The sequence below is a fragment of the Echinops telfairi genome, unplaced genomic scaffold (assembly GCF_000313985.2).
Source record: "Echinops telfairi isolate 266 unplaced genomic scaffold, ASM31398v2 ScPeMD7_1;HRSCAF=3_0, whole genome shotgun sequence".
In the NCBI taxonomy this organism is placed as follows: Eukaryota; Metazoa; Chordata; class Mammalia; order Afrosoricida; family Tenrecidae; genus Echinops; species Echinops telfairi.
In genome coordinates, this window is record NW_022103896.1 from 92,461,212 (window position 1) to 92,485,676 (window position 24,465).

Consider the following 24,465-nt stretch of genomic DNA (forward strand, 5'->3'; position numbering starts at 1 on the left):
TGTATGAGTCACTAATAAAATGATTTTTAAAAAAGAATCAATTATCAAAATTTTCTAAAAGATAGAGGATGATGTACTGCTGCCTAAAATGTCACAAGGCCTGATACCAACATTAGATAAGAGACACCATCAGAAAAGTAAACTACAGACCGATATCTCTTGTAAATACAGAAGCACCCAATGAAATACTGGAAAACCAAAGGTATTGAAAGGCTTATACACCATGACCCAGTCTGGTCTATCCCAGGAGTTCAAGGCAAGGGTGATTCAGTAAAAGGAAATGAAATCGGTGTAATTCATTATGTTAATAAAGGAAGAGGGGAAAAAAAATACATGATTGATGCAGAAAAGGCATTTGACAAATCCAACACCATTCATGATCAAACACATTTCCTAGCAAACTAGGAAGAGAAGAGAAATTCCTCAATATGATAAAAACCCAAGCCCACTGCCAGCAAGTCAATTCTGACTCATAGCAACCCTATAGTGGATTTCCAAGGCTGTTAATCTTTACAGGAGCATACAGCTTCATCCTTTCCCTTCAGACTGGCTTGCTTGCCAGACAGTGCTATTTAGTCTCCTTCAACAAATACATATAAATTTTATTGGGGGCTCATATAGCTTTTATCACAATACATAAATACATTTTGTTGAGCACATTTGTACATTTGTTGCCATCATCATTTTCAAAACATTTTCTTTCTACTTGAGTCCTTGGTATCAGCTCCTCATTTTCCCCTCTCCCGCCCCCCCTCCTTCCCTCACGAACTTTTGATAATTTATAAATCATTATTTTTTCATGTCTTACACTGACTGATGTCTCCCTTCACCCACTTTTCTGTTGTCTGTCCCCCAGGGAGGAAGTTATATGTAGATCATTGTGATCTGTTCCCCCTTTCTCCCCCCACCTTACCCTTACCCTCTTGGTATCACTAATCTCATTATTGGTCCTGAGGGGTTTATCTATTCTGGATTCCCTGTGTTTCCAGCTCTTATCTGGACCCATGTGCATGCTCTGGTCTAGCTGCATTTGTACAGTAGAATTGGGGTCATGAGAGTAGAGGGGGAGGAATCATTAAAGAACTAGAGGAAAGTTAAATGTTTCATCGGTGTTATGCTGCGCCCTGACTGGCTTGTCTCTTCCTTGTGACCCTTCTGAAAGGGGATGTCCAATTGTCTACAGATGGGCTTTTGGGTCTCCACTCTGCACTCCCCCTCATTCACATTGACATGATTGTTTGTTCTGGGTCTTTGATGCCTGATACCTGATCCCACTGACACCTCATGATCACACAGGCTGGTGTGCTTCTTCCATGTGAGCTTTGTTGCTTCTTAGCTACATAGCTGCTTGTTTGTCTTCAAACCTTTAAGACCCCAGATGCTATATCTTTTGATAACGGGCACCATTAGCTTTCTTCACCACATTTCTATGCACCCATTTTGTCTTCAGCAATAGTGTCAGGAAGGTGAGCATCACAGAATGCCAGGTTATTAGAACAAAGTGTTCTTGCATTGAAGGAGTACTTGAATAGAGGCCCAAAAGGGCATTATATTTGGAAGAAAACAAATAAAATATAGCAAATTTCACTCAGTAGCTCAGACGGAAAGTTTTCAACCTGTTTTGGATTAAATTATATACCCCCAAATTATGTGTTGACATTCTAACTCCTGTATTTGTAAATATGACTATACTTGGGCACAATGTTTTTCTGTAATGTTAATTAGGTCATACCAGTAGGGTGCATCCAAAACCTAATCACTCCTAATAGGGCCACAATAGACATAGAGACAGATACAGAGGAAAAGACAGATGCTAAGGACTTCCGATGCCAAGCAAGTCACCAGAAACTAGGAGAGCTATTCAGAAAAGGAAATGATATGGTCATGTGTGTTAGTCTGAGTAGACTAGCGAAACAAATTCATAGACACTCATATGTGTATAAGAAAGAGCATTATATACAAGAGCAATTGAATATTGAGAAAACCCAGCCAACTCCAAATCAAATAAATCTGATATTAGCCCATATATCTGATACAAATCTATAAATTCCTCTTCAGACTCACAAAACACATGCCATGATGCTGAATGCAGGATGATCACAGGCCAGTGGGTGGAAGGTCTTGTGTATCCAGTGGCGTAAGCATCTCAGTGCTGGCAGGGGTCTCCATGTGGCTGCTCTGGTTCCAGAGCTCTGGCTGCATCAGCGTAGCTCTATCAGGCTCCTTGTCAGTAATATCTGGCAGGGAGTGAGCGTGTGTCCCACCTCCAAAGAGCTATTTGTCTCCGTTGCGCCTCCAAATCAGGACATTAAGCTGCGACCTGACTGACAGGCTAAACTCCACCCCTTCGCTCTTAAGTCTCCAATTTACACCAGATTATGTAACTACCACACCATGCCAGGACTCAGACCTTGAGTTGGACTTCCAGACATAGGATGTGGAATATGATAAGAATGCCCACATTCCTGTTCAACATTCTACTGGACATAGTACTGGAAATGCTAGTCTGAACAATTACGCAGTGTTAAATGATCTCTAAATATAAAGGAGGATGTAAAAATATATCTACTTGTAAATTCTATGATACCATATAGAAAAAAACCTTTGAGAAAACTTACTAGAGCTAATAAATTCATCAAATTACAAGGTACAAGATCAGCATATAAAAAGCAATTATGTCTCACTTATAACCCATTTATCATGCCCTTATTTGTACATTACAAAGACCAGTTCTCCAGGGGAGGCCTTGCCTCAGTTGGGGACAGCTTCTAATTAGGAGGAGAGTAAGAAAGGACAAACTAGGCAATGCCCTATGGTCACCCCTTTTGGGTGGACACTCCTACATTGATGTTCAATACACTCCTGTGGAGATTCATGATGAAGAGGAGGGGGGATATGTCTGTCTCAAAGAAGACATTCTTAACTTCTGCTGGTGGCTTGCCCTTAGGGGAAATGCTTGACATGGCCTTTATGGTCCCTCAAGGGAGAGAATCTGCCCTGTGCTACATGGTCAATCATGAGCGTTTAACCAGTTTCTTTACAGTCCTCAGTGACCCAGGTCCCATACTACAGGCTACTGGACTTTGTAGAATATGCCCTCTTGAGGTATATAGCATACTACATAGACCACATCAAAAAGTTCTGAGTCAGAAAACCCACTAGATTAATTGGACTGTGCTTTTAAGTACACTTGTTGCGTACTAAAAGAACCGTGATGATCTATGGAGAAAAGAAGAGGAAGATTGCTACCCTACAGACCTGAAATGGAACTTCAATTCAAACTTCCTGATTTTGAGGTGCCCAATAATAGGCAACGTAAGACTATGTATTTGACATTTTCATATTTTTTCAACTTTATAAGACTGTCTAAGCTCTAAAGACACAGTTCTGCTGGAGTGAAGATTGTTATTGAACACTGTTCCCTGTTTTTAACCCGCTTTGTTTTTTTTCAACAAGATTCCATCACTTATGTTTTTAAGATGTATAAAGTAATAGCCATGTACCTTTTTGTAAGCTTTCCCGTACACCAATATACCCCTATGTCAACAGTATTCTAAGTTCTATACCAGTGACTAGCTTAATGATACTATTATTATAATTACTAAAGACTCCATGAGGGTCACTTAGAGTGGCTCTCAAAAAACTGATAATGCTGCTAGTAAAGTGGAACAGGGATATTTATATCTATATCCCTTAAATATATGAATGGATCCTAAGCTTTCACTTAACCATAAGCCCTACTCTAAGATAACTCAATTCTTATGATGTAACCCGGTTCAACACTTACCCTTCATGAAGGCATCACTGAAGATATGGGTGCTATAGCAAAGTATAGAGCAAAGTGAAGACATCAGGTGGTGCCCGGCTATCTGAAAGAACAGCATCTGGGGTCTTAAAGGCTTGTCTTGAAACAAGCAGTCATCTTAGTGAGGTGTCAGCTAAGCCTTCATGGAAGAAGCACATGAGCCTGTGTGATCCAAGAATTGTAAATAACACATCTTAGATCAGAAGTGGGAAATGTATTGGAGCTTAAATTTTGAGCACCCGCTTTCCAAAAGGCTATGGCAGACAGCAAAAGCCTGAAAACCCGTAAGGAATAAGCCTCTGTTGACTTTCCCGAGACCATTGAGTTGGGGTGTGACAAAGCCCTGCCCTCAGAAAGAGTGCACCAGAAAGTGAATTGAAACAGATACAGTTAGGTTAAAAATTGAACATCTTATCATTTGTTTTCCCTTTTAACTCAGCCTCAATTTATTCTACTTTTTGGCTTTCTTCTGCATGTAGGCTTTTGGGGTTTTATTTTGTTCTTATTGTTGGGGATTTTATGCATGATTTTCTTTACATGAAATCCAGGATAGGCAAATCCATAGAGATAATAATTAGTTGTGACAGGGGACCTTAGAACAAGGGACAGCTAATGATAATGAGTTCAAAAATGAAGAAAATGTTCTACAACTGATTGTGGTGATAATTGCACAACTTAAAAAACTATATTTACAGGTTGAATTGTGTGGTATATAAATTATATATCAATAAAGCTGTTTTTAAAAAGAAAGCAAAATAAAGAAGTACGTAAAATTTGACAGGATCATTTAAAATTCTTTCCAATGGTATTCCACTCATGAAATAATGTACTTATGCAAAATAAATTTAAATTGATGCTATTTAGGAAAAAAAATCAGTAATGTCTGAAAAGAAAGTTAAGAAAACCCTTCCTTTTCCAGCAGTGTCTAGAAGCATAAACCACCAAACCAAGTTCATTGCCATGGCATCAATTCCAACTCAAGGTGATCCAATAAGACAGAGTAGAACTGTCCTTTTGGATTTCCAATGCTATAAATATTGACGGGAGCAGAAAGCCTAATCTTTCTCCCAAACAAATACCTACAAGTAAATTTAACCCAGGACCTTGATCCTGAAAACTATAAAATACTACTAAAAGAAATCAAAGATTTATTTTATTTAAATCAAATATCTAGATAAATGGGGAAAAGTTTGTGTTCATAGGTTGGTAGATGTAACATTGTTATAAAATCTACTCAAAGTGACCTGGAAAGTCAATGTAATGCCTATTAAAATTCCAACAGCTATGGGAAACAGAAGGATTTCTCCTAAGTTGTCTCCCCCAAATATATGCCAGACTTAGCTGCTTGAGAATGACTGTACACTTGGAGGTTATCAGGAGTGGATTGGGGGTCATTCTCTCTGAGAGTTATCAGCTGTCTAGACCAAGCAGACACCACTGTTTATCCCACAACAAGTAGGGCCCACTCCCTTCTGATAAGGATAGTAGTTGTCTGTTTCCTTGTAGGAGACACGGGAGAGGTCAAATCCACCCAAGGATGACCAAGATTAGGCTGCCATCATGAATCTAGGGTCCGCCCATCTTGTCACATGTATACCCCTAGACCTTCCCATTCCTATAGGCACACCCCTAGCTCATCCCTTCCTGTTACGATTATGCCTATCATAGATCCCCTTCCTACAATGTGTATGCCTATTGTACTGCCCCTTCCTGTGACGTGTGATTCTATAATCATGTCCCCCTAAAGTGATACAATGTGTGGTTGGCAATAAAGAAAGGCTCTCCCCGATTCCCGGGGCCCTCTCTGGCTCTCGGGCCAGGGGAGGCTCCCCGGTTCTCAGTCCGAGGCTGCTCCTGCTCTCGTGGCCAGGTTCCCCTCACGTGGACCATCAAGCAGGGCTGAGGTGAGCAATGCTACCATGAATTGTGTCTGACTCCATTTATTCCAGTGTCTCCTCTAACTCTCATGCTCTCTATGACTTTACTATAATCCTTACTTATTATTGCTGTACAATTGCACCTACCGGACCTGTGATGATTTGTGGGGAACCCCTCTACCCTTCTCCCCACAAACGCATTTTTTCATTCAGAATTGGATAAAGCCATTCTTAAATACATATGGAATGGCCAAGGATCCCGAATAGCTAAAACAATCTTGAAAAAAGAAAAAGAATAAAGTAGAAGTTATTACAATTCTTGATTTCAGAATGTTATTGTAATCAAAATAGTGTGGTCTTGGTATAAAGAAAGACATAAAAACCAATGGAACATAATCATCCAGAAATAATCTCGTATCTTCACAGCTAACTAATTTTTAGTAAGGGGGTCAAGTCCAGTCACAGGAAAAGAATGGTCTCTTCAACAAATGGTGTTAGAATAACTGGACTTTCACATACAAAATAATTAAGTTAGATCCATACCTCACACCATATACAAAAACTAACTCAAACTAGATTAATGATCAAATTATAAGCACTAAAATGTTAAAACTTTTAGAAGAAACCAGGGTGAAGCTATAAGCCCTCCTTACAGGAAATGGTTTTTTAGCTATGATACCAAAAACACAAGTACTCAAATAGAAAATAAATAAACTAGACTATCTCAAAATTAAACTTTTTTTGCATCCAGTGACATTATGAAGTGAAGAGACAACTTATAGGATAGGAGGAAATATTTAGGAACTATACATCTTGTAAAGGTTTAATACACAGAATATATAAAGATGTCATCAAGCACAACAACCAAAGTCAAAAATCCAGTTTAAACATGGGCTAAAGACTCAAATGGAAACTTCTCCCCAAAATGCACAAAAAGGGCTAATACTCCCATGCAAAGAGGCTCAATGTCATTTGTTACGCAGGAAATCCAGCCAAATCCAGCCCCAGAAGCTGGCACCAAACAGGAGAGCCCCCAGTTCTCTGGCCCCATGTTGTCCTCTAGTCACGACTCAGAATTCACAGCTGTCCAAAATTCTACACACAGCCTTCAAAATTCAAAACCTTTAAGAAATGGTAGAAACAAATCAAAGCTAGGAGTCTCCAAAATGTTCCCAATTAAGGTTCCTGGGGCTATGGGGAAGAGGGTAGGCCCAGTGTTCTCCCCTTCAGTGAGATCAGTGGTAGGCAGCAGGTGCCACGGAACTGCCACGCGGAACCAACCTCTTGCTGCCTCGAGGGAGGAGCAGTGAGTTCAAAGAGAAGGCATTCTGGATTATCCCGCCTGGTGAGCTCCACAGGCACACAGGAGACATCCAGGACAATTTGACCAGTGACAAGACGACAGTCTCTCAGCACCATCCATATTCTTGTTCCGTGACTCACCAACCCTGACCTTGCTCTCACACACATGGCCTATGTGCCCAGGGCAAGCTTGTTCGGAGGCAGGCTGCATCCGAAATCATCTCTCCAAATCAAAGGCCTGCATCCTTGACCTTAGCCATCTCAATATCTGGATCTCTATTTCTCAGAGTTTTCAGTGCAAGCGTAGCTTGACCAGGGTTTCACACCAGTTTATTCCCTCTGCTGAGAATTTGCCTTTCTACCCTGGTCTACCGAAGCAGAAAATACATTTTAATAAGATACTCGGGTGATTTCAAAAGTTCACTAAATTCTAAAATGTAGGTTCTGATTCAGGACATTGGAGGTGGTGGTTGTTAGGTACCATCGAGTTGGCTCTGACCCATAGCGACCCTGTGCATAAGAGAACGAAGCACTGCACGGTCCTGCGCCACCCTCACAGTGTTCCTATGGCCGAGCCCACTGCTACAGCCATTGTGTCAGTCCATCTCGGTGAGGGCCTTCCTTTTTTCTCCACTCTCCACTGGACCAAACATGATGTCCTTCCCCAGGGACTGGTCTCTCCTGTAACATGTCCAAAGTATGTAAGACAAAGTCTTGCCATCCTTACCTCTAAGGAGCACTCTGGCCTTGCCTCCTCCAATACCTATTTGTCCTTTTATTAGTCCATCGTACTTGCAATATTCTTCTGCAGCACCACAATTCAAATGCACCTATTCTTCTTTGAGCTTCCTTAATCAGTGTCCAACTTTCACGTGCATATCATGCAATGGAAATACCATGGCTTGGGACAGGCTCACTTTAGTCCTTAAAGAAACAACCTTGCTCTTCAATACTCTGAAGAGGTCTTGTGTAGCAGATTTACCCAATGTGATACAATTTTTGATCTCTCGACTGCTGCTTTCATGAGCATTGATTGTGAATCCAAGTAAGACAAAATCCTTCACAACTTCAGACTTTTCTCCGTTTATCACGATGTTACCTATTAGTCCAGTTGTGAGGATTTTGGTAATCCTTATATTGAGTTGTAATCCACACACTGAAGGCTACAATCCTTGTCTTCATCAGCAAGTGCTTTAAGTCCTCCTCACTTTCAGCAAGCAGGGTTGTGTCATCTGCGTTCCACAGGTTGTTAATTAGCCTTCCCCCAATCCTGCTGCTACACTCTTCTTTATGTAATCCACATTATGTTGATGATTGCTCAGCATAAAGACTGAACAAGTAGGGTGAAAGGATACAACCCTGACGCCCCCCTTTCCTGATTTTAAACCATGCCTATTCCCTTATGCTGTTTGCACAGCTGCTTCTTGATCCATGTACAAGTTCTGAATGAGCACAATGAAGTCTTCTGGAATTCCCATTCTTCTCAAGGTTATCCACAGATTTTATGGTCCACACAGTCGAATCCCTTTGCAGAGTCAATGAAACACAAGTTAACACCTTCCTAGTAGTCTCTGCTTTGAACTGAGATCCATCGGCATTAGGAATGATATGCCTTGTTCACATCCTCTTCTGAATCCAGCCTGAACTTTTGGCAGTTCCCGGTCAGTGTGCTACTGAAACTGTTGTTAGATGATCCTAAGTAGAATGTTACTTGTGTGTGCTATCAGTGATGTCATTCTGTAATTTGAGCATTCTGTTGGATCACCTTTCTTTGAAATGGGCACACATATGCATCTCTTCCGGTCAGTTGGTCAAGTAGCTGTCTTCCAAATTTCCTGGCATAGACAAGTGAGTGCTTCCAGTGCTTCTTCAGCTTGCTGAAATATTTGATTTTGGCTGGTGTGGAAAGGCAAATTTGGAGGTTGAAACAATCTGGGGTAGAAAAGCAAATTCTGGAGTTGGAAGTCAAATTCTCAGCAGAGGCTCAGACCAGAATGAACTTCTTCAAAGCCCAGATTATAGTTGAACCATAAGGAACCTTGGGTCTGATAAAAGCAGGAAGACTCAAGTGAGACTAATGTTTCCCCCAAAGAGGGGGCTATAGAAATCAAAGATACCCCCACACAAGATGATAGGTGGAGGTTACAGAGCAATTCACAACAGCTGACACAGTGATGCTGAGGGAAACTATGGCAGATTTCTCAGGCTAACACACATAATCAAGAGCAAAAGACAGAATGACAGGCACACATCCAGAAACTAGTGCTTTTTTTTGGCCACAGGACAAGTAGGGTTCACCTTTCCCTTAAAAGATCTCACCTCTTTTACTGTCTTCAGAATTTTCTCAGAAGGCTATAAATAGGACTGTGCATGTCAACAAAAACAAAAACATAATCTTCCTTTGAAGCTGAATCCTCTAATCCCCAATGCTCCATAGGGACACGGAGTCTGGCTTATACTCAAATAAGTCTTAAGCTATGGACAATGTCCAAACATCCCACTGCCTGTCCCCAAAGCCTGGCAAACTCTTACCTAGGAATTCCACCTTGCAGAGCCTCCAGAAGGAAACATTTAAAATAGTGGTATTTGTGTTCTCTGCATTGGGATATTCACTGCAGGGTCATTTGTAGCAGCAAGAGACAAGCCAAATATCCCAAAGTGGGCCTGGCATGGCTACTGGGAGAGCATGCAACCAGAGGGCAGTTACAATCCTTTGGGGGACAGTGACAAGGCCAAGGCATGGCACTGAATTTAAAACTAACAGGACATAAAGTGGTCGCCTTCATTAGGTAGTATCTTTAACAGAAATACCTCAAGTGGTTGGTTTTAACCAATCAGTTCAGGGTACGGGCTGCTAGAGGAAATCCTCTCTCTGGAGGAAGGTCTTAATCTCTTCGGAACTTCTGCTTCTGTATGATTTTCATGTGGGTGGTACCACTCTTTCCTATCTTGGCTTTTCTCGATTGCTTTTTAAATCTCTTTGATATCTCAAAACGATTGTCTCATTGATATACCAAAATAACCTAATATGATTATGACCACGGCCAGAGAGGCTGGGATTTGTAATACACACTCAAAGGCTTCAAAACGTTTGTGGTCAAATTCTATTATCTTTTATTTTCATTTTTCAAGGCCTCATAGTGGTATATACACTGAATTTTAAGTAAGTAAGACCCACAAGCAATGTTTAGGAAGAAAAACCTGGGTATTTTTTCCCTTTTTGGTGAGGGCAATCTGCTTGACTCTATGAAACTAAAAACAGAACACGCCTGGCAAAGGCACAATGTCAAGTGACTGTGACAGCGAGTGTCTTTCAAACCCCTGCCAGCACCAGCACTTCCTCTGGCTGCATGGCATGTTCCAGGCTTGGCAGGGTGTTTACAATGAACCTATTTTAAAGTTCAGACTAAGGGTAACCATGGAGTTTAATTTCCTGAAGTGCTTCTCTGATGTCTGTTCTATAAATGACTTTGGGGTTTGCACTAAAGATGCTGACTAGAAACTGAATTACCAACAAAGTAAAACGTACAAACCCTTTCTGATTCCCCCTTCGTTTCTGTTGGTCTGCAGCACTCCTCTTCCAGGAGGCAAAGAGGAGACCAGGTCAGCCCATCGCGCCGCATGCACCCCACTCCACTCGACTTCGGCTGGCATACAGGAAGTACCTACTGCATGCGGCCATCCGAGGTGATGGGGGGCAAGGGTTATGGTTCCAGGGCAGTTAGGGAGATTCTGCCTGTGGGAGAAGGTGATAGCAGCCCAGTGCTGCTCCCCTCAGAGAAGTACAGCAGGCCAAACCACACCACCCCAACAAGGGTAGACTGCCACATCTGGACTTCGACTCAAGACTGGGAAGTAGAGAAGTATAACGGGAGTTCAGACATGTACTGTTGACATGCTTGCCACTTGTATATCTGATGGAGTCACCCATGAAGGACAGTTAAAATACAGTCATCTCTGGGTACACAGCCCATCAAGCTGTGCACTGACTCTGGTCTGTGTGTCCATGCACTGTCCTCTCAGGAAACCCTCTTGGTACTTCACACTGTCCTCTAATCCTGCCACAGGCTGGGTGCTCTCATCACCATGCAGCCAGCAGCGATGGAGATTGAAGGCAGCCTGTCTTTGAATGGTAGCCATGCTTGAGCTGGACCCCACTGGCCTTGAGGGCCTGGCAAAATGACCCTGGGCTGCCCGTGGCTGCCATGTGTCAGCTAACAAAATACAGTCCCCAGGGGACACTGCAGCAGTCTAAAGACAACTAGCATGACACAGGGCCTGCGCTCAGGAAGTTAAGTTGTCCTTTCTACTGAGTTCGCAAATGCCAGGTGCAGATGGCCGGCACCTCGATGACGCTGCAGATTATCAGCTATGGCTGCCATCTGGAGGCTGAATGGTATACATTGCTGACTGGGGGCTGCAAAGGACAGACCCACCTACTCTCACCAGCTATGAGCATGGCTATCGCAAACCTGAGTAATTATTTTCCCTGATGCAGTCCCATCTAAACTTCCTGAAAAATGTCCACCCAACCCCCAGGGCTGAACAGGGCTGGGCAGAGCAAGCCACATGCCTTTCAAGCTCAAGTCTAGGAGCTACGTTGGGCTGATATGCTAAAGACTCGTATGCTTTAGCAGCAGGGTGAAGGAGAGACCAGCCCCACAGGCAGCTCCAGGGTTCCACACAGGCAGTAGGCTAAACGTGACAGGAAAGCTTCCAGTGGACCTCAGAGTGTCTGCCTGTTCCTAACCAGGCCTACGCATCACCCACCCACTGCACAACTGTCAAGGGTGCGGGGGAAATAGGCTCAGCCCATTTCCGTTTCACAGGAGAAGCAAATTTCCAGACAGCCCAGCATAACAGGCACCCCCATAGCAGACAACACATGTGGTCTTGAAGAGGTGAGGAACAGAGAGGAAGAGGAATTTGCCACCAAAGGAGCCCCAGAGCCCCGGTCTGTTCTCTGGGCACCATATCCCTGTATGCAACTAACGCAGTGGGGCAGGAGGTGGAGATAGACCAGTAAGACGCCTAAAGATCTGCTGACCTGGGACCATCGGCCATCTTTCCGGAGTGTGCTCTCCTGTGTAGAGATACCCTTCTGATGGCTGCACAACAGCCTGCAGCTGCAGTGCAAGGCATGTGCCTGGATCTGCGGTGTGAGTAACTGCCCCAGACATCAGCCCTGCCTGCCCTGGAGATCCCCCTGCAGAGGCTGCATCAGGATGGGACCACGGGTCCTTACAGAGAAAGGCCTCCACACCCAGTCTGACCCAATCCCTGCCATCCTCACGAAGGAATAATTCCACACCGACGAAAAATAAAATAAAATAAAACCCCTCCCCAGAGCCAGCAATATATCCCCAAAGGACAAGCCTGAGCAGGCACCAACTTTCACAGCAGCCACGATTGTTATGGATACCCCAGACAGCACAGCAGGAGAGTTGCAGCAAGGGTGGAGGGGCAGAGGGAGGAGAGGGGAAGGAGGGGAAGACAGTCTGAGGGAGGAGGGGGGAAGCAGGCTGGAGGAGGGGGGAAGCAGGGGAAAGCTAGGAAGGAGGAGGGACAGGGTTGAGGGATGGGCAAGAAGGGTTGGAAGACAGGGAGGAGAGGGCACAGATAGGAGACCGGGTAGTGCTGGGACAAAGATGACGGTCAGTCACGTGGATAAAGGTGGGGTGCTAGGAGGGAGCCAGGAATGAAATGGGTAGGCAAGGCACGATGTGGGGAGAGGGGGGCTTCCAGGACAGTGGGAGGTGCAGAGGTAGGGAGCCAGGAGGTGTGGGCCTCCTGAGGCAACCTGCATTCCCACCTTCATGCAGCGCCATCTACTCCAGCCCAGGTGGCCCCTATGTCCATCCCAGTCAGACATTCCAGGAGCAGGTGCAAGTGCCCAACTACTCACATTCGGCACAGAGGTCCAGAACTGGTGCCTAAAATACGCCGTGTGCCACGGCTGAGAGTTGCATGACCTCCAGAAGGTGCAGAGGTCAACCAAGGACCCGGCTCCCAGCGCAGTGGACACAGACCCACTGGTTTCCAGGAACTTAACCTTTAAACAAAGCCCTTGGGTAAGGGTAAGTGGGACAGTTTGATTCCAGAACAGCAAGGGAAAATAGACATGGCCACAAAGGTTGGCACATTCCCTACTTGAGTCTAACACCTACAGTGGCTTCTCTCTGGGAAGTCTTGCTACCTGAACTCACTCAAGTGTCATTGCCTGCAGTTCCTTCTCAACCTGAAGCTTAGTAGCACAGTCAATGACCCACACTCCTTCCACTCGGGATTGAGCCTTCAGTGCCCCATGCCCAGGGGTCACCAGGAGGACCACGAAGAAAAGGACCATGCTACCAGAATTGCACGGAGCAGCCTAGTCTTTGCCCCTCACTCGGAGAGTACCAGTCTCTGGCAGGGCTACAACGACCCCTCCGAGGCATCTGGGTGAGGCGGCCCCCACTGAGCTCTCTGGACCCACCCTCCGGCCAACACTTTGACTGCCATCCTTGGCCCTAGAGGGAGGTCACAACAAAAAGAATCAGGACAGGACAGACCCCACCAGGGGTGCCTGCCCTCTCAATCACAGCTGCCGGGGGCCTTGCTCCAACTGGGCCACCTAGGCCAGGGTCTGAGACACCCTCCACACCCCCAGGGAACCTGTCCACTCTCCTTTATGTTCACCCCAATGAACTCCGAAGTCATCCCCACCACAGCACAGCCTCCCCAGCCTTGGACACCTTTTGCAAAGTTCATGTCCTTAACACTGTCCATACATCAACTCCAGAGCTGCCAATGGCTCCCACCGAACCCACTGAGCCAGACCAGGCCTTTAAAGCATCTCTCCAGTGTAACCCACCACCCCTGCCACCAGCATGGAGCCAGACCCTTACCCTCACCCACCGCATGAGCGCTGGGTCCCTGGCCATCCCTTGTTACCTCCCCCAAAGAGCACCATCCTGGAGAGCTGCCAAGAATTCAAAGGGAGTCTTGTTCAAGGAGCCCTCAACCACCTCCTACTCAAAGATGCCCCAGTTCCTTGCCAATCTCCCACAGGAGTGTCCAGGTCAGGCAGACAGAGGGCTAAGACCCTCCAGAGGAGCACTGGCCTCCTCCAGCCTGGCGCAGGCCCCACACCAGAGCAGGGGATAAACTTGCCATCTAGTCGATTCAAATCCAGGAAGACCCTACAGGACAGAGTAGAACTGCTCTAAAAGGGTTCCAAGGCGGTAAGCTTTACAGAAGCAAACTGCTACATCTGTCGCCCCTGGAAAACCACCAATCGCTCAGTCAGCAGCTGAGTGCTTAACCTCTGCAGCCCCAGTGCTCCTTAGACAGCACACACTGGAGCTTAAAGCAGCACCCATCTGTGATCTTCCAAATCAGAGTACGAAATCTGTTTGGGGGTGGGGGAGCCCCGCGTCAAGGAGTTTGGGGCTGATTCCTCTGGAGGCTGCAGGGGAGTAGGCATTCTCTTACCCTCTCCAGTGTCTAGAGGTCACTGTGGGCCTGAGCTCATGGACCTCCTCCTCCTCCTGCAAAGCAGCGGTTAACATGTCCTCTCCCTGACACATTCCTCTTGTTCTATCAGATCTGAGGACTGTAGATTCCTCACCAAGATTCTACTGCCGGCAGCAGCCCTGCAGTGGGTGGCACGGAGCTACCACAGCCTGCTTTCCTTTCTTCCTCTGACTAGGACGCAATTCCTTGGGTCCTGCCCTCTGAGCACACAGGTGAGCAACTCTCAGTGAGTTAGTTTATTGTGTCAACCTGGCCGATAAACACATGTGGGGTTAATTGAAGGGCGGAGAGATAAATGGCTCAGGGAGCCTCGCCTTTCTAATTCTTGGGTCTCTTGCTTTGTGATGGTAGGACCAGGGGGCAGCTGCCTTAGCCAGTTTCCCTACTTCAACTGCAAGACATCTTCCTGCAAGACATCCCCATGGAGAAGCCCCATGGACCTACCCCAATGTGGCCCTGTGTGCTGAAGCAGCTGTGTGGAGACGCCTGCCAGAGCTGAGATGCTTACACATTCACTGATTCGGCTTTCCTCTTGCAGTCGGCATCATTGCGTGTGTTTTGTGAGATGGAGGAGGACTTTGTGGATTGGTGTGGGGCATATGGGTTAATGTTGGAGTGGGCTTGGGCAGCACTGGGATGGGATGTTTTCTTGACGTGCACTTAATCTTTATATAAAGCTCTCTCTTATACATGAGATTCTGTGGATTTGTTTCTCTAATGTACGCAGGCTAACACACTCAGTGAACATTCCTATAGGTGACCCCAGGAGTAACTTAGGGTATGCTTGGAGGCCCCAGACTTCTCACCCCAGTGGACCCTAAGGGACCTCAGTGCAGTCTGGGGTCTCAGAGCAGGTTCCTGGGGCTGCTTAGGTGACTGGACAAAAGGAGACAGAAACCTCAAGGGACTAGCCAGAGCCATGACAGCCCATGTGGATAGGAACTTCCACAGGTCTAGCCAGGCCTGTACCAGCTACCCTCCATACTCAGTAACCCCATTCCCCGAACTCCTGCTAGCCCTGTGATGGTGTTATTAAGAACTGAGGAATGAATGAAATAATTGGGAGCTTAGTGAGGCTCAGTGAGTAGCAGCTCTTGTTGTCAGCACAAAGATGAGGTTCTTTCAAAACCTTGATAAGTCATCCACGTTTCCACTGCCCCTTACCCCGCTCCACCCATGGTGTTTTCCTTCACCCACAGAGAAAACACAGGAGAGGTCCTTTGGTCTTTTGCTTAAGGGCCATGAACCACACAAACACCCACCTCTCTTGCAGGGCCTGCCATGGCCAAAGGACCGAGCACCACCCCTACACTAAGAGCAGCCCCCAGGACTTCTGGGTGTTTGCTCCTCTCTCGGAGAGGTTCACCACAAAGGACCTGTCACGTCCACAGGGTTCCAGCCCAGAGCAGGCCTCTTCCCTGACAAGCAAGCCAGAGACATACACATGCACAAACACACATGCACACATCACACAACCGCACAGGCACACACAAACATATACACATGCAGGCCCATTCACACACTTGCACACAGAGTAGAGTGGGTGGTCTGCTAGCTTGTCTTGTATTCATAGCCTGCCTATGGAGTAGCAGATGGCTAAGCTAGGATGGCATCAACAGAGAAGCCTGGGGTCAAGGTGCCACCACTGACCACACTGTGTGACCACGGGAACAGGGCCGCAAGGGCCAGGGGATGACTGTAAGGGCACTGTCATGTGCCCAGTTCACATCTTAGTCACCCCTCACTGCACTGGGCCTAGGGCTGAGGGCTTATCTAAAATGGCATAAGAAGGAGATTCCCCACCATGGCCCAGAGCCTGGCTGGGCAGCCCTCCCAGTGGCCCAGGCGGTATCCAGGAGAGAGCTGTGTGCTCGGCCTGGCCAGGTCGACTGTGACCTATCACTTGCGGGAACAGGACACAAAGGGAAGGCCTTTAAAAGGCATCCACAAACATGAAAGGAAGCACTGGCAAGGCAGGGGCATTCCAGCGTCACTGCCCCGATCGCTTCGGCGAACAGAGCAGGCCTTTGTTTTCTATCATTGCCATCATCAAATATTTACCACGGCTGACAGACATTTCAAATCGGAACGACATATGCCAACTACTGACTCCTTGAGGACACACAGGAGGTCACAGGAGGCGTCAGGAGGCCCAGACAGCACAGCCAGTGTAAAAAGGGCCCGCCCGAGTCCCAGCTCCTTACTCCTGACACCATGTCATGAGCCTGCCACACCGATATCACCTCTTCCCGTAATCCTCCAACCTTGGCAGGACTGGGTCAATGCTGCCTGAAGGAGGCGGGGAGGAGAGCAGGGATGCAGGAGGCTGAGAGCATGGCCCGGGCCAGGGTCCCTATGAGATCTCACCCTCCACCCTTTGAGTTCAGATCTCATGAGAGTTCAGAGCTGAGAGCAGCCAGGTATCTACAAAGGTCCAAGGATGCCCATATCGAGGTACCTACTTGGCACCAAGGCACAGCATTGAAGAGGACAACCCATTGGCCACACAGACTCACATGGCCCCCGGGAGGCCAGGCTCTACGGATGTTGAGACAGTGTGGCCAGGTAATGATATTCATAGGTCGCAGGGAATAGCAACTGTTTAGCAGTGGGTATTGTGATAAGGCAGTTCTAGCATGCCCACCAACCCCCTCGAGTTCTTACTTCCCTTCTTGCCTGGAGCCCCTTCCCCTAGCTTCACTGTGCCCACATTCGTCCCAGCACTTGTTCCTAGCTGGCAGCAGGTGCTGGTTAGGGAAAGTTAGAGCACTACCAGTATTTCAGGGATTTTTACAAAAAGCCCAGTTTCTAAAGGTAGTGGCTGGTGCTGACCTCTGGCTGAGACCACCAGAGGCGCAGCGGCTGAGACCCACAAAGTGGAAGAATAAGAATTGCTTGCTCACTAGAAGAGCTGCATCCAAGTTAATGGCATCTAACTCAACCCTGACCTAGGCCACAGCAGGCCAACGAGGGAGGGCTACGCCCACTTGTCTCAGTCCCTTGGCTATTAGAAGCACAATGGGGGCCCTGTTGAATCTCTGTGCTTTCTTTTCTCCAACAGCCACAGAAAAGAGCCTCCTGAGAAAAGGGCATGATTTGGGCATCTCTTAAAGCAGCATCCCTCCATTCTGCCTGAAGCCCAGTCCACCCAAGGGCATCACAGCCCAAAGGGACCTGGCATAATCAGTCTGGCCAGCAGAAAGGACAATGGGATAGACACCCATGTTTGAATGACCAAGAGGATGAAAAGCATAGGGAGCCTCCACAATTGCTGCCCACCCACAATCCAGGAACAGTTCCTCCCCCATGTCACCTTGCCGGGCCCCAGGTCCTCTCTCACATAAACCAGCAGGATTGTTTTTGCAACCATCACAGGGAAAACTCTCATCCCCCCTCACCCACAGCCAGTGATGGCACAGGCTGGACCCATTCATCAATCCTAGTCACGCAGAACCCTGACACAAGAAAAAATGCAAGACGAGAAAAGCCAGGGCCGCAGGAAAATCACCTGACATGTTGGTTTTGATTCATGGCAGTCACGGTAACCGTAATAATCTGATAGACTCCCAGCAAACCTGCCTCTGCTCCTAGGGATGAACCATTAATTCATTCAGTTTGCCTGACCAGGTTTCTTAGTGGCCAAGGGCACAAACCCTTCATGCTGAAACCAGCACAGACAACCCTTCTCAATGGGTGGCTCACCAGTCCCAGGATTTGGCTATGGATAGGTGGGTAAGGGAGTGGATAACACAGTCCTAGACCGGTTACAGCTCATGCCCCACCTCCTTGTCTCTCCTGAGCTAGCAGCCTTGCTATGTCACGTTGTTAGGTGCCATCGGGTTGGTTCCAACTCATAGCGATCTCATGTATAACAGAATAAAAAAAATGCCGGGTCCCATGCCATCCTCACAATTTCCTTATGTTTGAGTCCATCAATGCACCTACTGTGTGCATACTGAAAGAACCTAGACTGTCAAAAGAAGAAACAAATCTGTACTGGAAGAAGTATAGCCAGAATGCTTCTTAGAGGCAAAGATGGCAAGACCTCATCTCACGTACTTTATCAGCAGAGACCAGTCCCTGACGATGAACATCATGCTTGGTAAAGTAGCAGGGCAGCCAGAAAGAGGAAGAATTTTGACAGGATGAATTTGTTTGTTCTTTTGTCAATGCTGCTTTCCATATTCTTCCCCTGCACCACAATTCAAATGCATTGATTCTTCTTTGGTCTTCCTTATTCAATGTCCAAATTTCACATGTATATGAGCTGATTGAAAATATCATGGCTTGGGTCAGGTGCACCTTAATCCTCAAAGTAACATCTTTGCTTTTCAACACTTTTAAGAGGTCTTGTGCATTAGACTGATCAAATGTAACATGTCATTTGGTCTCTTGACTGCTTCTTCCATAAGCATTGTGGATCCCAGCCAGACAAAATCCTTGAAAACTTGAGCCTTTTCTACATAATATTATCTACTTGTCCAGGTGTGAGGATTTTGGTTTACTTTACATTGAGTTGGAATCCACACTGAAGGCCACAATCCTTGATCTTCAGCAGCAAGTGCTGCAAGTTCTCCTCACTTTCAGCAAGTAGGGCACGTCATCTGTATATCTCAGGTTGTTAATATGCCTTTCTCTTCATATAAAACAGCTTCTCCAATTACTTGCTCCGCATAGAAATTGATTACATATTGGTGAGATGATATAACATTGACACACATTTCCTGATTTTAAACCATGAAGTATTCCCTTGTTTTGTTCCCAACTGCTTCTTGATCCATGTATAGGTTCCACACGCACACAATGTTCGGGATTCCCATTATTCTCAAGGCTATCTATAGTCTGTTAAGGTCCACACAGGCAAATTGGGCATAATCAAATAAATAGAAGTAAACATCTTTCTGGTATCTTCTCCTTTCAGCCAAGATCCATCTGACATCAGCAATGGTATCCCTAATCCCACATCCTCTTCTGAATCTGGCCTGAACCTCTGGCAGCTCGTGTCAATGTCCTGCTGCAAACATTGTTGGTTGATCTTCTGCAAAATTTTACTTGCACGTGATAGCACTGATATTGTTTTATACTTTGAGCCTTCTGTAGGGTCGCCTTTCTTTGGAATGAGTACCAATATGAATCTCTTCCTCAGTTGGCCAAGTAGCTGTCTTCCAAATATCCTGGCACAGACGAGTAAGTGCTTCCAGGGCTCCCTGAGCTTGCTGAGTTCTTTCTATTGGTATTCCATCAATTTCTGGAGCCTTGTTTCTGGCGAATGCTTTCAGTGCAGCTTGAACTCCTTCCTTCAGTACCATTGGTTCTTGTTCATGCACTACCTCCTGAAGTGGTGGAATGTAGATGAAGTCTTTTTGGTATAATGACTCTACACTTTCTTTCGATCTTCTTTTGATGCTTCCGACATCATTCAATATTTTCCAATAGAATATTTCAGCGTCGTAACTCAAATCTTGAATTCTTTCTTGAGTTTTTCCAGTTTTATATAGAGCATACTCTTCGTTTTCTGGCTTTGCACATTTCATTATAATATTTTACTTTGTATTCTCAAGCTGTCCTTTGAAATTTTCTTTTTTCTTTTTTTTTTTTTTTTAACATTTTATTAGGGGCTCATACAACTGTTATCCCAATCCATACACACATCAATTGTGTAAAGCGCATTTGTACATCGTTTCTCAAAACATTTTCTCTCCATTGAAACCCCCGACATTAGGTTCTCATTTTTACCCTCCCTCCCTGCTCCCCCCTCCCGCATGAGCCCCTGATAGTTTATAAATGGGTATTTTGTCATATCTTGCCCTGTCCGACGTCTCCCTTCATCCACTTTTCGGTTGTCTGTCCCCCAGGGAGGAGGTCGCACATAGTTCCATGTAATCGGTTCCTTCCTTCCTACCCATTCTCCCTTTAGCCTCCCTGTTTTGCCACTCACACCACTGGTCCTATAGGGCTCATCCGTCCTGGATTCCCTGTATTTCCAGTTCCCATCTATACCAGTGTATCTCCTCTGGTCTAGCCAGTCCTGCGAGATAGAATTCGAGTCATGGTAGTGGGAGCGGGGAGGAAACATTTAGGAACTAGAGGAAAGTTGTATTTCTCATCATCGCTACATTGCACCCTGACTGGCTCATCTCCTCCCCGAGACCCCTCTGCAAGGGGATCTCCAGTGGCCTACTAATGGGCTTTGGATCTCCACTCCGCACTACCCCCGTCCTTTGAAATTTTCTGTTCACCTCTTTGACTTCATCATTTCTTTCATGTGCCTTGGCTACTCTACAATTAAGAAGAAGTTTCAGAGTCTCTTCTGCCATCCACACTGATCTTACTTCTTCCCTGTCTTTTTATGATCTTTTGCTTTCTTCACGTATGATGTTCTTGATGACACCCTACAGCTCATCAGCTCTTCTGTCACTAGTGTTAAATGCATCACATCTGTTCTTGAGATGTTACAAAATTCCAGGTGGGATAGATTCAAGGCTGTACATTGGCTTTCACGAAATTGTTTTCAGGTGGTTTTTTTTTTTCAGTTTCAATCGGAACACCAGTAATTCATGGTCCGTACCTAATCAGACCCTGGCTTGGTTTTAGCTGCTGCTATTGAGCTTCTGTATCATCTCTTCCCACAGGTGTAGACAATTTGATTTCTATGTATTGCACCTAGATAAGTCTACCTGCCTTTTCTGTGGTTGAAAAAAGGCCTTTTCAATGAAGAAGTTGTTGGTCTTACAAAGTTCTATCATGCAATCTCTGGCTTCCTTTCTATCACCGCGGCCATATTTTCCAACTACTGTTCCTTCTTCCTATTTGTTTCCTACTTTTGCATTCTAATCACAATAGTGATCAATGCATATTGATTGCATGTTTGATGACGTTCAGACTGGAAATATTGCCACAATTCTTCAACTTCGTCATCACGAGCTTTGGTGGTGGTTGCACACATCTGAAGAAGAGTTGTGTTGATTCGATTTCCTTGAAGGTGGTGTCATCCTATCACAGACAGCGCTGTGCTTCACGGTAGATCTTCCTTTTTGACGATGGATGCCACATCATTCCTCTCGATTGTTTCGTTCCCAGCACAGTAAATCACGTGATTTTCTAACAGTCCATTTCAGCTCACTAATACCTAGAATGCTGATGTTAATGTGTTCTACTTCAGTTTTTACAACTTCTAATTTTCCTAGCACATTTCAAGTTCTGATTATTACTTGATATTTACAGATGTTCCTTCTCTCTTTGAGTTGTATCCCACCAGCAAACGAAGGACCCAAAGGCTTTTTACTCCCACGGGCTTTACTCCTTCCACTTAGTTATGGCTGACTCCACTTTGAGAAGGCAGCTCTTCCTCAGTCATATTCTGAGTGCCTTCCGACCTGAGCGGCTCATCTCCCGGCACTCTCTCTGACAATGGTCTGCTTCTTTTAATGAGGTTTTCCGTATCTGACAACATTTCCCTTCTCTCCTTAAGTTGCCATGGCTAATTCTCCGAAGTGAACAGTCTATTTCTTCTCTGTAGCCTGGAAGCTGTGCTGAAACCTATTTACTTTTGGTGACATTTGAAATACCGGTGACCTAGTTTCCAGCAACACAGAAGCCACCGCAGTATGACAACCTGACAGACAAGTGGTGGTCACTTGGATGGGGTGGGTGACCTCTTTTTCCCTTCATTTTGACAAACCTCTTAATGTAGCTATCGCACTGTCTTCAAGAAAATTTTAACATATGAGGGAACTTCATAAAGTTCATAGGAAAAGTATATAATGGAGTTTCCCCCATGGAATTTGAAGCCCCCTTTGGTGCGTTCAAGGAAAGCTGACTTAAAGGAGAGCTAATGATTCAGTATGAAGGGAACTCCTTGGAACCCAACCCTCCAGGGGGCAGAATCAGAGTTGAAAACAGGAAAACCTCCAGAGGGTCCTCAGGTTCCCAAGCTCAGAGGGAACAACGTTCTCTTTACCCAGCTTCTCCCTGAAAACGCAGCCTGCCACCCTGTGCAAAGTCTGGATCCAGAGGCTTGTTTTATAAAATCCCAGCTGCTGCCACTCACAGCCATTTTCTCACGTGCAACTCAAACAAGACAGCTATGTGCTCCAGGCAAAGTCCACACCAAGGTGGCCCTCATTCCCACTCGCCAGGAGCCCTGGCTCCCGTGGGGTCAGGTCCTTGGGGCCACTTTCTTGCAGCCTGTGTGGTCATTTACCTGAAGGCTCTGATGCGGGCTGGCACATCCCCAGGAAAAAATCCCCCATTCCTCCAGCTTCAACTTTCTCTCGTTCTTTTGCAGAAGGGAGCAACACTGGGGTGAGAAAGACCTGTGAGAGCCTGCTCCCGGCTCCATGCTGAAACTTCTATTTGTCATCCCGAGCCAGTAAGGGTCACTGAGACTTTCCACACTCTCAAACTGAGGCCAGCATGGAGTTGGCCTAGACTGGCACAGGGGTAGCAGTATCTTCAGTTAAGTGCCCTGCTTTGCTGAGTCTCGGAGTGACACCATCACGCCATGTAGCTGTTTGGCCAGGGTCACCTCAAAGGTAGACGGAGGTGCCTGGCCCAACCCTCTACGAAACCAAGTCAAGTTTCCGCCACCACAGCAGTGGACACGAGCCAGGCCATCACCTTCGGCATCGGCCAGCTCTGGCCTGATGCCAGGACAAGCCAAGGACCCTAAGAAACACCCACAGGCATACAGATGAGTGCAAGAAGCTGCCAGCACAAGCAGTTCTGAAAGGTATGTTCTAGAGAGGAGCACAGTAGACCCAGGACTCCAATAACCCATTACCGTCACAGAGGCCAGACCAGGGGCCAGCAGGAAGGATGAGAGAAGACACAGTTGTTTTAAAGTGCAGCAACAGAGCCCTCTTTGGACCTAGCCCCAAGAACTCAAAACCTGTTGTTTCCTCTCTTGCTCCCAGAAGCCTTCTCTCCAAGCCACCCTCCTCTATGAGGCCTTTGCAGGCCACTCGCTTTTACCTGAGTCTTCCCACCACTCTACTCCACTTTCCTCTGCTTTCTACTTAGATCTTCTTCCTCTGCACAGACCAATGTTCACGTGGTCTCTCCTCCAGAACAGCAGCTCCACAGAGAATGGTTGGTGGCCCGCCCTGGTCATCAGGGCCTCGAGCATGTTGAACACATTCTCAAGGAATGCATGCCGAATAAATGCTCTAACAATAATGGTTAGATTTATTCCTAAGCATTTCCTCTTTTGAGTGTCTATTATAAATGGTATTGTTTTCCTGAATTCCTTTTCCCCGATCTCTTCGTTGATTGATTAATCTGATTGACTAGGCTACCGATTTGCTGAATATTTCAATTATTTCCAGTCATTTTCATAATGAGTGTGATTCTCTATCATCCACAAATAGAAACTGTTTTAGGTATTCTTTGACAAAATGGTTGTCTTTTATTTCCCTTTCTTGCCATATTGTTTTGGCTAGGATATGCAAATACAATATTGAGTAGAAGTGGTAACAAAAGGCATCCTTCTATGTCTCCCATTTGCAAAGAGAATGTTTTCGGTCACTCTCTATTGAGAAAATATTGGTCATGTATGCCCTTAATTATGGAGAGGAGTTTCCCTTGTATTCCTATTGTTTTGAGCAGTTTCCAAATATTTTATTTTTCCCTTGATCTTCCTATTGTTGATTTCTAATTTTATATCTTGACCCAAGAAAATGCTTTATAGTATTTAGATGCTATTAAATTTATTTAGGCTTGCTTTGTGGCCTAACATATTGTTTGTCTTGGAGTATGTTCTATGCACACTGGAAAAGAATATACATCTCCCCCTATCCCATGTCCCCCCCGGAACTGTCGGTCCCGTTGTTTCCTACTCCAGATTGTTCATCCAGGGGAGGTGGGGGGAAAGGAAGTGGTGTTAACAAACCCAGGGACAAGGGAAAAACAAGTGATCCAAATTGGTGGTGAGGTGGGTGTGGGAGGCCTGGTAGGGCATGATCAAGG

The 24,465-nt window shown here is 45.9% G+C and overlaps 1 protein-coding gene across 1 annotated transcript in view; it reads right to left on the minus strand.

Annotated features, from left to right (window-relative positions):
- Nucleotides 1-24,465, minus strand: part of WNK2 (WNK lysine deficient protein kinase 2) — a gene marked incomplete at its 5' end in the record, with an annotated part of 187,400 nt that overhangs the window by 132,823 nt on the left and 30,112 nt on the right. The window lies entirely within an intron of this gene.